This window comes from Schistocerca nitens, chromosome 1 (assembly GCF_023898315.1).
Source record: "Schistocerca nitens isolate TAMUIC-IGC-003100 chromosome 1, iqSchNite1.1, whole genome shotgun sequence".
NCBI lineage: Eukaryota > Metazoa > Arthropoda > Insecta > Orthoptera > Acrididae > Schistocerca > Schistocerca nitens.
In genome coordinates this window covers 170,931,145-170,943,303 of record NC_064614.1, presented here as the reverse complement: position 1 = coordinate 170,943,303, position 12,159 = coordinate 170,931,145, and the positions used below count along the sequence as shown (strand labels likewise).

Genomic DNA, 12,159 nt, shown 5'->3' with positions numbered 1-12,159 from the left:
CCAGTGAAAAGGCACGTTTTTACGCAACAGGCGATGCAACGGCTGAGCCACCGAAGGAGCAGACGGTCAAAACCTGTGATAGTATGCTATTTTCCCCAAGAAGGCCAGCAGTTCCTTAACAGATGTAGGGCAAGGAAGGGCATTGATCGCAGTGACAGTTTGCTGAAGCAGACGAATACCATCCCAAGAGAGTTGAAACCCCAAGTACATGATAGACGCCTGAAAAAATTTTGATTGCTGAAGATTACACTTAAGACCAGCAGTCTGTAAGACATGAAAAAGTGTGTGGAGATTCTGAAGATGTTCTTCAGTGGTGGAGCCAGTGACAACAACATCGTCCATGTAATTTATACACCCAGTGACAGTGAGAAATAATTGTTCCAAGAATCGCTGAAAGAGAGCAGGGGTGCTGGCAACCCCGAATGGCAATTGTTGGTTTTGATACAGGCCGAAAGGCATGTTAAGGACCAGAAACTGCTGGGAAGCAGCGTCGAGAGGAAGTTGATGATAAGCTTCTGACAGGTCAAGTTTAGAAAAATACTGGCCTCCAGCAAGTTTAGTGAACAATTCTTCAGGTCGAGGCATAGGGTAAGTGTCGATGAGGCATTGAGCATTTACAGTGGCTTTGAAATCATCACAGAGACGAATATCACCATTGGGCTTAGCAACGACAACGACAGGAGAGGACCACTCACTGGAAGTGTGACAGGAAGCAAGACCCCTGAAGCAGTGAGACGATCCAGCTCCCGTTTGACCCGATCACTAAGGGCCACAGGATGGGCCGAGCCTGAAGAAACTTAGGCTGAGCAGTGGGTTTGAGCGTGATATGAGCTTCAAAGTCATTTGCATGGCCTAAACCAGGAGAAAAAATGGACGAAAATGTCGTCGACAAGGAATCCAATTGAGCATAAGCAATAGCATCAGAGACAATATTGACAGACTCATCTATGAAGAACCCAAAAACGTGAAAGGCATCGAAACCAAAAAGATTCTCCGCATTACTATGGTCGACCACAAATATGGGAACAGTGCAAACGACAGATTTGTAAGATACCTCAGCATCAAATTGTCCCAAGAGAGAAATCTTCTGTTTATTGTAAGTCCGTAATTGCCTAGTGACAGGTGACAGGATTGTAGAACCCAACTGAAGATACGTCTGAGAACTGATGATAGTGGCGGCAGAACCAGTATCCACCTGCATGCGAACATCTCGACCAAGTATTTGGACAGTGAAGAATAACTTTCCTGAAAGGCAAGAAGTACAATTGACAGACAACACAGAAGCAGAATCAGCATCATGTGCATGAACATCAGGTATGCGGTCAGATTTGCAAATGGATGACACACGACCCTTCTTTTTGCATTTGTGACACACAGGCCAACGTTGGGGACAATCCTTTCGTGAATGTTTCGTAAAACATGAGGGAAGTTGTCGTGGGGTTTGCTGCAGTTTCTTAGAGGTTCGTTTACGGTTAGGCCAAGGCTGCGCTTGGGAGCGTACTGTGGCCACGTTGGCTGGCGGGGACATGCCGCACGCTTCGTCAACAACGCACAGAGGATGTATGTCCCCAATATCACCCCCTGCCTCTATTTGTGCTCCAGCGGTGCGAGAAATTTCAAAAGACTGAGCAATGGATAGGACTTCATCTAGAGTCAGATTTGCCAATTGAAGGGCACGTTGCCTAACTTCTTTGTTGGGCGCCGACCGGATAATAGCATCCCGTACCATGGAATCGGCATAGGATTCTTTGTGAATGTCAGTAACAAATTGACACTTTCGACTGAGGCCGTGAAGTTCAGCAGCCCAAGCGTGATAGGATTGATTCATTTGTTTTTTCAACGATAAAAGGCAACGCGAGAGGCTACCACATGTGTATGCTTTTGAAAATATGCGGACAGAAGTGAGCACATTTCAGCAAAGGACAAAGACGCAGGATCTTTCAAGGGAGCCAATTGCAACACCAACCGATACATTTGAGGTGAAATCCATGAAAGGAACAGAGATTTACATGTTTGGTCGTCCGCGACATGAAATGCCAAGAAGTGCTGTCGAAGACGTTTTTCGTAATCAGACCAGTCTTCCGCCATCTCATCATAAGAAGGAAAAGGAGGGAGAGACAACGACGAGAGACGCCCCGCATTGGATGCCGCGACGAAATCACGAATCGCATTTGTGAGAAGCGTTTGCTATCCTATGAGACTTCGCAATAGTTGCTCTAAAGTAGCCATGGAAACCTGTGGGTCAACGATGAAAAAGAAAAATTCACAACCTCGTCGCCAATTGTTATAACATCTAAGTCACAGATCAAGTAAACAAAGTAAGATGGGTGTACACTTTTAACAGTCAAATCAGAACTGAGTCTGAGTCTAGCGGCCGCTGGCTGGCTGGCCGCTTAGGTGGCGCTGCTGGTGCATGGCTAGCAGACAGCGCCACATGTAGAGGATGTGCATAACTGCGCAGTGGCACTTTGAAAGATCGGTGAGTCACAGCACATACATCTGCTTTCATGCCCCACAGCTAATTCACTACAAATAATAACCTGTAGCTGTGCTGCTATGCATCGGCTAAAATTGCAAATTAGTAAAATACATAGAAATAAAAAATAAAAGATAAATGAATCATTTAATAAAAAGGATTCCAATCTAATGTCTGTAATTGATGTGGACGGCAGAGAATTATGTTGAATAACATTTATTCAAGAAAGTGCACATCAAATAAATGGAAAGTGGCCCTACAATTTCCAGTTAAAATACAGGCAGAAAAATAACCTTATCAAATGCAGTAAAGGTGTGTTGAGAGTGTGACGAGAATGGTAGCAAAATCCCGAAGCTAAATAGTTATCCGAGATGCACTAAAACTAAGTCCATTTCATAATCATGAGCCTTGAAATATTCGCCAGCTCAAAATAGTTCAGAGTTCAACATGATGATTCACGAATTAACACACATGAGCTAATGAGTAGAAATACATACTCTGTCTATTTTCAATTCTGTAATGCAGTCAGAAAAAGTTTGAGTATTGTAGCAGCTGTTCACCACTCAGAATCAATCACCTACATAGTCAAATACCACATGATACCATAGGCAGGTCGGCCTTCTTCAAGAACTCAGTAGTATTCCACCACTGCCTGCTTCTCCATTGGCTGAAGGCCATCTCCACCAAAAATACATCATTCTTAAGTGGTAAGGACATTATCTGACTCTGCTTGACAACTTCACACACTAAACTAATATGTTACAGCCATATTTAAATAAGGAAATGTTGTAAACATTCGGTCACAATGTGATAGATCTTATTTTATTTTAAGATTGTATTATACTGCATTCTTTACTATGGAGATGAACAGTGCACCCTTTTCTTCAAGAAATAACAGGTAAATATCACTCTGTTCAAAGGAGAGTTAATATATTAATCAATTTAGATTTTTACAGTGGTAATTGTATCGAGGGATTGTGGAGATGTGACTTAGATGCTTGAATTGCTGCTGGTGAATGTATCCACCAGCCACACACCTCAAAATAATCAACATTACTCACACCTCCTTATGACACCAGTATCTAAATACCGGTATAACAGCCAGACTATTCACAATAACTACCAATAAAGGTTTGTTCACAAATAAATAAGGTAGTATTCTTGTCAAGTGTGCTCATGTTAAATGACAACAAATTGTCATTAAATATTGTTTAAACAATTATTTACATCTGCTTGATAGAAACATATTTTAGTCTCTTTTCAATAATCATGCCAGCTAACACACATGACTGGTCACTTCTTAAATTACTATGATTCTGTATTAGCAATTGTAATCAATAGTTAAATAAATACCTGGCAAAACAGTAACATATTCGTCAAATAAATACACACATGACCACAATCTCTGACAACTGAAGCCAGACTGTATAAATACACAAGTATGACAATATATGAGGTACTGATGCCACATTCATTTCCTGTGTTATTATGGAGATTATGATGTACAAACATTTACATAATGAAAAAATTAAACAAACATAATAAATCAAAAGTAGCTTTCAGGGATGATAGCCATAGTGCAATGTTATCATCTGGGATATTGTTTGCTGAAATCACATGAATTTTTAAAAGTTGTTAATTCAGAGGTTCAGCATGAAAATGTTTAGTCACTGTAACATATTAACTTCTATAGTTTTAAAGATTTTGAAAGTATTGTTGTTTCATTGGGTATGCCACATTTTTCCGAGATTGCAGATATATTCAGATTTGTTTTGTTATTTGACTGTAATTTATCGTTAACATTTGTAAGTGCTGTAAGAAGCTATCTTTCAGCTTGTATGACATTCTGCCATTGCTGACACATCATCTCTTCTTCTAGGGAAGCACAAGCTGTCCAAATTCCCAGCTTTGGGGTTTGCTCATTTCCTGTGAAGTTTTTGTACTCAGGCTCACCAGCAATGGTTGCCTCTGCTGGGATGACTGTGCCACTCTCCTCAGCACTGGGGCTGTCTGCCAGTGCTCAGTCTCACAAACAAGTTCACCTCACCTCATACTGATTACAGATGGCCGAATAACACACTTATATGCGGATTATATTACGTGTCCATCTGGAATTAATGATGTCCATGAAGTATCTCTTCTGATGATGAAAGTACCTGAGAGCAGTAAGGCCAAGACACTGAAGGTAGTACTGATGCCAGAGCTGAGAAAGAATTTGTGAAGAAGTGTATGGATGAGGCAGGTGCATAGGTTAGAGCAATCGAAGGGTCTCTCAGTGGTGAGAAAAGCACTGTAATATGGCATCCGGCATTGAAGAGTTCATAAATCGTTTAGGGAAAACTAATTTCTTGGTGTCTGTAAAGTGTATATTATGTCATAAAATTGTTCATAAAGAAATCCAAATTTGTTCTACATTACAAAAATTGTGCCATACAGAGTGTTTTGGTGATATTAACTTAAATTACTGAAACTGTGAGTGTGACATGTTCATATGTAATGGTCATCAGTCTGCAACTGAAATGTTCACCAGTGGATAAACGGAAAGTGTATTGACTTCTCTACAGTCTGATGTGGAAATGTGTGAACAGTATTCTAAAATGCTTAAAAAAATGATACATAGCCTTTGTAGCAATCTAGACAGTATTACTAATGACAACAGTCATGAACATGTTAGGCCAATGATGCAAGTGCATCGCAGACAAAGTGAAAACACTTGTCTTCCAGCAGAAAACAGTGAGAGCATGATGCAAAGCCTTCTAGTGCATCGCAAACTGCAAGAAAATGTGTCATTCAGCAGTTAACGGTCGTGGAATTGAGACAGAAATGAGTGTAGGGAAACATGAAGTACATACTAAACAGAGTAGGCCTCCATACAGTCATGGTTAAAAATGCAATGTTCAGTACAAATACAGAACTACCTCCAGGAACAGCAAACTTTAGAAACAAACATGTGCAGATAAACACAAATTTCGATTTCCAGATTTAAAATAATGATATTCTCTAATAGCCATGGATGTGGCCTTGCTGGAATCTTACGTTTTGATTTTCATGTAAATTCATAGTAAAACCTGTGGCACCTTTGGATGAGATCAAAAGAAACATAAACGCTGAAAATCTCTCCAGTTTGTTAAAATGTACAATAATTACTGGGGGCACTAATCATGTATATAAAAATGAATTATTCAAAGAAATAAATGCTGGACTCTATTAGGAGAACACCTGTAATGGTCATAGGGATTCCTCATAGACACGATGTTACAACCACTTCTATTGTGAATGATAAAATCATCAAGGCCAGAAGATTTGCAAAGCATTCCACAACCCACATTTCTTATCTGTAGAGTTCCTTGAGAGAAAGCACGTTACACAACATCATCTAGATCTAAATATTAAGGATAAGACACTACTATGATTAATAGCTTCTTTATATATATGGTCAAAGCCATATAGATATGTCAGAGTAAAATTCAAAGATGTTTCATCATGCGTAAACTTATGTGAGTTGTTCTTTCACAGTGGTGTAGTTCATTTGTCATATCAGAATTTCTCCCCTTTCCTCTGTATATCTTCACAAGTATAACAAAACTGTTGTATCCACACCTAAAGTACTTCACATTTTCTTAAATTGTTTGTTCATTTCAAGATTCACATATAATGAGCTTAACAATCAGTAGTAACATAAGTATTTGTATGACTGTATGATAATATAGTCAGTTGTGTTTCTAGGTGATGTACTAGCAAGTGTACAAAGAAAAATCATATAGGTACTTGTTTTGACTCTCTAATGTGTATGACTTCACATTCCTCCTCCACTCAGTGTAAATACATCTCTTATAAATTGCAAACCAATAAGGTAGTATTGTATTTCCATAGTGTATCATTGGTATAGCAGTTTCAAAGTACATAATATTTATAACATGAGTAATAACTGTGATCACAGTCAAAATATTCATGTAATGTGTTTCATGATTTCATATGAGCATATAAATTTCTGTGTTCCATCCATGTGTAACTTGTGTAGGTGTACTGTTATAAGCATCAAACTGTTAACTGTTACTTACAAAATGAGATTGTAAGTTATAAAGACATTAATTGAATATGTGTCTAATTTATTTCTGAGATCTTTTCATGTGTGCACTGCACAAGGATAGTGTGTTTGAAGCATTCCATTATGTATGTCAACAACTATATCAGTGTTCATTAATCCATCAGTATATATAAAATAAACTAAAACCTGTTGATTGTAGACAGCTAAATATCACGCTTTGGTGCTAACTGGAATAAGTCCTATGATTCAAGGGTGCTTCATAATAAGCAGAAACTTCAAATCTATGCATGTATCTGATATATGGTAAAGTGTATCTACAAGAGCTGGGAGATACTACCTTATCCTCCCTACAATCTAGATTTGGCTCCCTCAGATTTTCATTTTTTTGGTCCACTCAGCGAGGCAAGTTCACAAACAATGAGGTGGTCAAAGAATTTGTAGGAACATGACTGAAACAATGACACAAAGTCTTCTTTGCATCAGGGATAAAGAAACTACTCCATCACTTAGAGAAGAGTATTAATATTGGTGGGGATTATATTGAGAAGTAGTAAAAGTCCCATTTTGTAAAAATACAGTTTCTTTTCTACATCTATTTGTCTCTCTAATTACTGAATGTCCTTCGCACATACATACACTGTGGTGACAAAAGTCATGGGATACCTATTAATATCATGTCTGACCTCCTTTTGTCCAGTGTAGTGCAGCAACTAGACTTAACAAGCTGCTGGAAGTACTCTGCAGAAATATTGAGCCATGCTGCCTCTATAGCCACCCATAACTGCAAAAGTGTTGCCAGTGCAAGATTTTGGACATGAACTGACCTCTCAGGTAGGCCCTATAATTGTCCAATAGCAACCATGTCGGGCAATCTGGGAGGCCAAATCACTCATCTTACTTGTCCTGAATGTTGTTCAAACCAGTCAAGAACAACTGTTGATCAGTGACATGACACATTGTCAGCCATAAAAATTCCATCATTGTTTGAGAACATGAAATCCATGAATGGCTGCAAATGGTCTCCTAGTTGCTGATTGTAATAATTTCCAGTCAATGATCGGTTCAGTTTGACCCGAGGACCTAGTCCATTCCACGTAAACACAGCCCATGCCATTATGGAGCCACCGCAGCTTGCACAGTGCCTTGTTGATAACTTGGGTCCGTGGCTTCATGGGATCTATGCCACACTCAGATCCTGCCATCAGCTCTTACCAACTGAAATTGGAACTCATCTGACCAAGTCACAGTTTTCCAGTTGTCTATGGTTTAAATGATATTGTCATGAGCCCAGGGGAGGTACTGCAGGCAATGTAATGCAGTTAGCAAAGACACTTGTTTCGGTCATCTGCTGCCATAGCCCATTAACACCAAATTTCCCTGCACTGTCCTAACAGATGCGTTCATCACACATCCAACATTGGTTTCTGTGTGTCTTTCCACAATGTTGCTCATCTGTTAGTACTGACAACTAAAAAAAAATATGCAAACACCATGGCTCTTGTTTGTTTAGCGAAGGCTGTCAGCCTCTGTGTTGTCCTTGTGAGACATAATTCCTCATATTCGGTATTCTCAGCACATTCTTGACACAGTGGATCATGGAATATTGAGTTCTGTAACGATTTCCGAAATGTGTCTAGCTCCAACCACCATTCCGGATTCAAACTCTTAATTTCCATCGTGTGACCATACTCACATCAGGAACCTTTTACATGAATTACTGGATTACAAAAGACAGTTCCACCAAATGCATTACCCTTTTATACCTTGTGTCATGACACTACCACCATCTCTATGTGCAAATATCGATATCTCATGACTTTTGTCACATCAGTGTACATACACACGTACATACATACAGACATACACATATACCTTCTTGGCTACATTTGCTACATTATGCCAGTGGTATGGTAGAGAGCAGGAGGGATAGTTGGCAAGAAGGCTGACAGCTAGAAGGGAGAAGTAACAAACAAACGGGGATAGGAATTTGGCACCTGTGACCTCATTCTGGCACATAGTGACATGGAGGAGTGGACTGGGAGGAGATAGAACAGAGGAAGAGGAAGACTGTGGAGTGGAACATGTAAGATGAATAAAGTTAGGAATGGAGGTTAGTGTGGGACAGGAGCGGCAGAGACTGAGGCCAAGAGGATTGCAGAATGAAAGGTGTGTTGTAATGACAGTTTATTTATGTAACTCAGCCATACATCTGACTACATATATACAAATATATGAATGTACACATATGTTTAATTAGGAGAGAACAGACAGGACAGACAGTCAGCCATGGTCTTGTTGAAGAAACCATCTCTGCATCTTCCTGAAGTGATTTGTAAAAATCATGGAAAACCTGAATCAGGATGGCTGGACAGTGCATGATGTTCCATATTTCCTAAATCTGAGATACTTTTAAATAAAGCAAACAATGAAAAATCCAGGATGGAATGTAACAATACCAGAGAAGGAAAGTTGCTACTCACTATATAGCGAAGATGCTGAGTCGCAATAGGCACAACAAAAAGATTCATACAATTATAGCTTTCGGCCATTAAAGCCTTTGTCAGCAGTAGCCACACATACACACATGCACACACGTCTCCAGTCTCAGAGAGCTGGAACCACGCAGCGAGCAGCAGCACCAGTGCATGATGGGAGTGGCGACTGGGTGGGGGTAAGGAGGAGGCTGGGGCAGGGAGGGGGAGGGATAGTATGGTGGGAGTGGCGGACAGTGAAGTGTTGCAGTTTAGACAGAGGGCAGGACAGAAGGTGTGGAGAGGGTAGGGGGTAAGTAGTGGAAAGGAGAGAAATAAAAAGAAGAGAAACAAAAAGAAGAAATTAAAAGACTGGGTGTGGCGGTGAAATGACGGCTGTATAGTGCTGGAATGGGAACATGGAGGGGGCTGGATGGATGAGGTCAGTGACTAATGAAGGTTGAGGCCAGGAGGGTTACAGGAACGTAGGACGTATTGCAGTGAGGGTTCCCACCTTCGCAGTTCAGAAAAGCTGGTGTTAGTGGGAAAGATCCATGTGGCACAGCCTGAACAACAGTCATTGAGACGAGGGATATCATGTTCGGCAGCATGTTCAGCAATGGGTTGGTCCACTGGTTTTTTGGCCACAGTTTGTCGGTGGCCATTCATGCGAACAGGCAGCTTGTTGGTTGCAGCTTAGCTTGTAAATCACATGACTGGTTTCACAGGTAGCCCTGCCTTTGATGGGACAGGTGATGTTAGTGACTGGACTGGAGTAGGTGGTGGTAGGAGAATGTATGGGACAGGTCTTGCATCTAGGACTATTACAGGGGTATGAACCATGAGGTAAGGGATTGGAAGCAGGGGTTGTGTAAGGATGGACGAGTATATTGTGTAGGTTCAGTGGATGGTGGAATACCACGGTAGGAGGGGTGGGAAGGATAGTGGGTAAGACATTTCTCATTTCAGGGCACAACAAGAGGTAATTGAAACCCTGGTGGAGGTGTAATTCCATTGCTCCAGTCCCAGATGGTACTGAGTTATGAGGGGAATGCTCCTCTGTGGCCAGACTGTGGGACTTTGGGAGGTGGTGGGAGACTGGAAAGATAAGGCACGGGAGATTTGTTTTTGTACAAGGATAGGAGGTAATTATGGTCAGTGAAGACTTCAGTGAGCCCCTCAGTGTATTTAGAGATGGACTGCTCGTCACTGGAGATGCGACAACCTTGGGTAGCTAGGTTGTACAGAAGGAACTTCTTGGTATGGAATGGGTGGCAGCTGTCGCAGTGGAGGTATTACTGGTGGTAAGTAGGTTTGATATGGATGGAGGTACTGATTTAGCCATCACTGAGGTGGAGGTCAACATCTAGGAAGGTGGCTTGTTGGATTGAGTAGGACCAGGTGAAGCAAATGGGGGAGAAGTTGTTGAGGTTAGTTTTTTGTTATCTCTTTCATTTCCTTAAGTAAATTCTTACACATTTTTAATCAATGACAGAAAATGCTGTTTAGAGTTTTATGTCTCCCCCCCCCCCCCCCCACCTTGATGAATTAAGTACAAACCAATCATTTCTAGTTAATTCCATGTAAAGATTAATTATCTGCAAGTTGCTTCTCTTTTGATGAGGTATAACTGACTTGTTCTACATTCTTGAAGTTTCTCCTTCTTGACTAGGTCAATAGCAGGGCTGGTTTAAGACCCAAGAAGCACAAGCAGCCACTTGGATTGCCAAGCTGAGAGGTATCAAAGTGGAAAATTTTTGTACAGTGTGCATCATAATTAGTAGCAAAAACTGACACAGGTAGAAGTACATAACGGAAACAAAAAGTTTCTGTAAACTTGGATCCACAAAGAGACATGTGTGGTTATGAGCTGCCAATGACTTCAGTATCAAATATTGTCCTCATTATTCTATAAAGAATTGTGCTCTCACATGCAAATCACCTTCAAACATCTGATTATTTTACAAATGAGTTACGTGTTAAATATTTGACATTAAGAATTTAAGCAAGAAAAAGTTTAGAAAAGGATTGTAATTATACTGAGAGTTTGTTGGAAGTCAAAATGGTTCAAATGGCTCTGAGCACTATGGGACTTAACATCTATGGTCATCAGTCTGTTGGAAGTCACTAAGTGTTATTATGAAACATTGGATGAATATAGTCAAGATATTTTGCACTTCATTTAAACAAAAGCTAGTCTTTCATGCATCTCAATGTTTATGACATCATATCTCCTGAACTGTGTGTTGTAAAATCATACAGTTTTGCAGACACATTCAGAGATATATGTAGATACTGTCTGAAAACTGAACTGTGAATAGAGTTGGTAGTAAATAAGTATTAAATTAACACGACATGCCTGATGTTAAAGTTTTCCTGCATGGCATTTTAAACAAAAGCTAGTTTTTCATGCATCTAAATGTTTATGATGTAATACCCCCTGAACTACATGTTGTATACTAATGCAATTTTGCAGGTACATTCAGTGATATATTTGGATACAGTTTGCTAACTATGTTGCAAATCGAGTTGGTAATAAAGAAGCAATAAATTAAAACCTCATGCCTAATGCTGGAGTCTGAGTGTGTAACACACATGTTATGCGGTTAAAGAGTTTGTCATGTCTAACATTTCAGTATAATTTTTGTTTTTTTGTTTTTGTTTTTCTGTCTCACTTTTTTCAATAAAAAGTGAAGTAATTTGTAAATTAAACAATTACAAACTCCCATTATTAAACTTACAAACAACAGAAAGCTTACATTTTCATTCTTTCCACTCAGCTTGACAGGTAGCACATTTTTATTGACGCTAGAACAAAACAATCAGTCTAGTTCTTTTTGCTTCCACTAAAAGCTTTTAAAGGTCTCAGGAATGATTTTAAATGGAAACAAATTGTTTCTTCCTGTAGTACTGTTACAGAGGAATGTTCTATGTAACATTCATTTAAGAGAGAAAACAACCAATTTCCACACTTGCCACATTTAGAGTTAATTTAAAGGTCTTAACAAGAGCCTAGGATATAATATCTGTGGGAAGGAAGCAGGGGGCAGATACACAAATGACATATTGGTTGTCAGGAAATTTTCTTGAAATGATGCTGATCAATAGATATGATGAATGAATGAATGAAGCAAAATCAGGTGCAGTGCCTCTTTAGAAAAGCC

At 39.8% G+C, this 12,159-nt stretch overlaps 1 long non-coding RNA gene across 1 annotated transcript in view; it reads left to right on the top strand.

Annotated features, from left to right (window-relative positions):
* LOC126244641 (uncharacterized) overlaps window positions 1-6,473 on the top strand; it is a 36,813-nt gene extending 30,340 nt beyond the window's left edge. The window contains exon 3 of the long non-coding RNA XR_007545378.1: window positions 4,356-6,473. This is a non-coding gene — a long non-coding RNA (uncharacterized LOC126244641). The remainder of the gene's footprint in view (window positions 1-4,355) is intronic.
* Window positions 6,474-12,159: the final 5,686 nt, after the last annotated feature.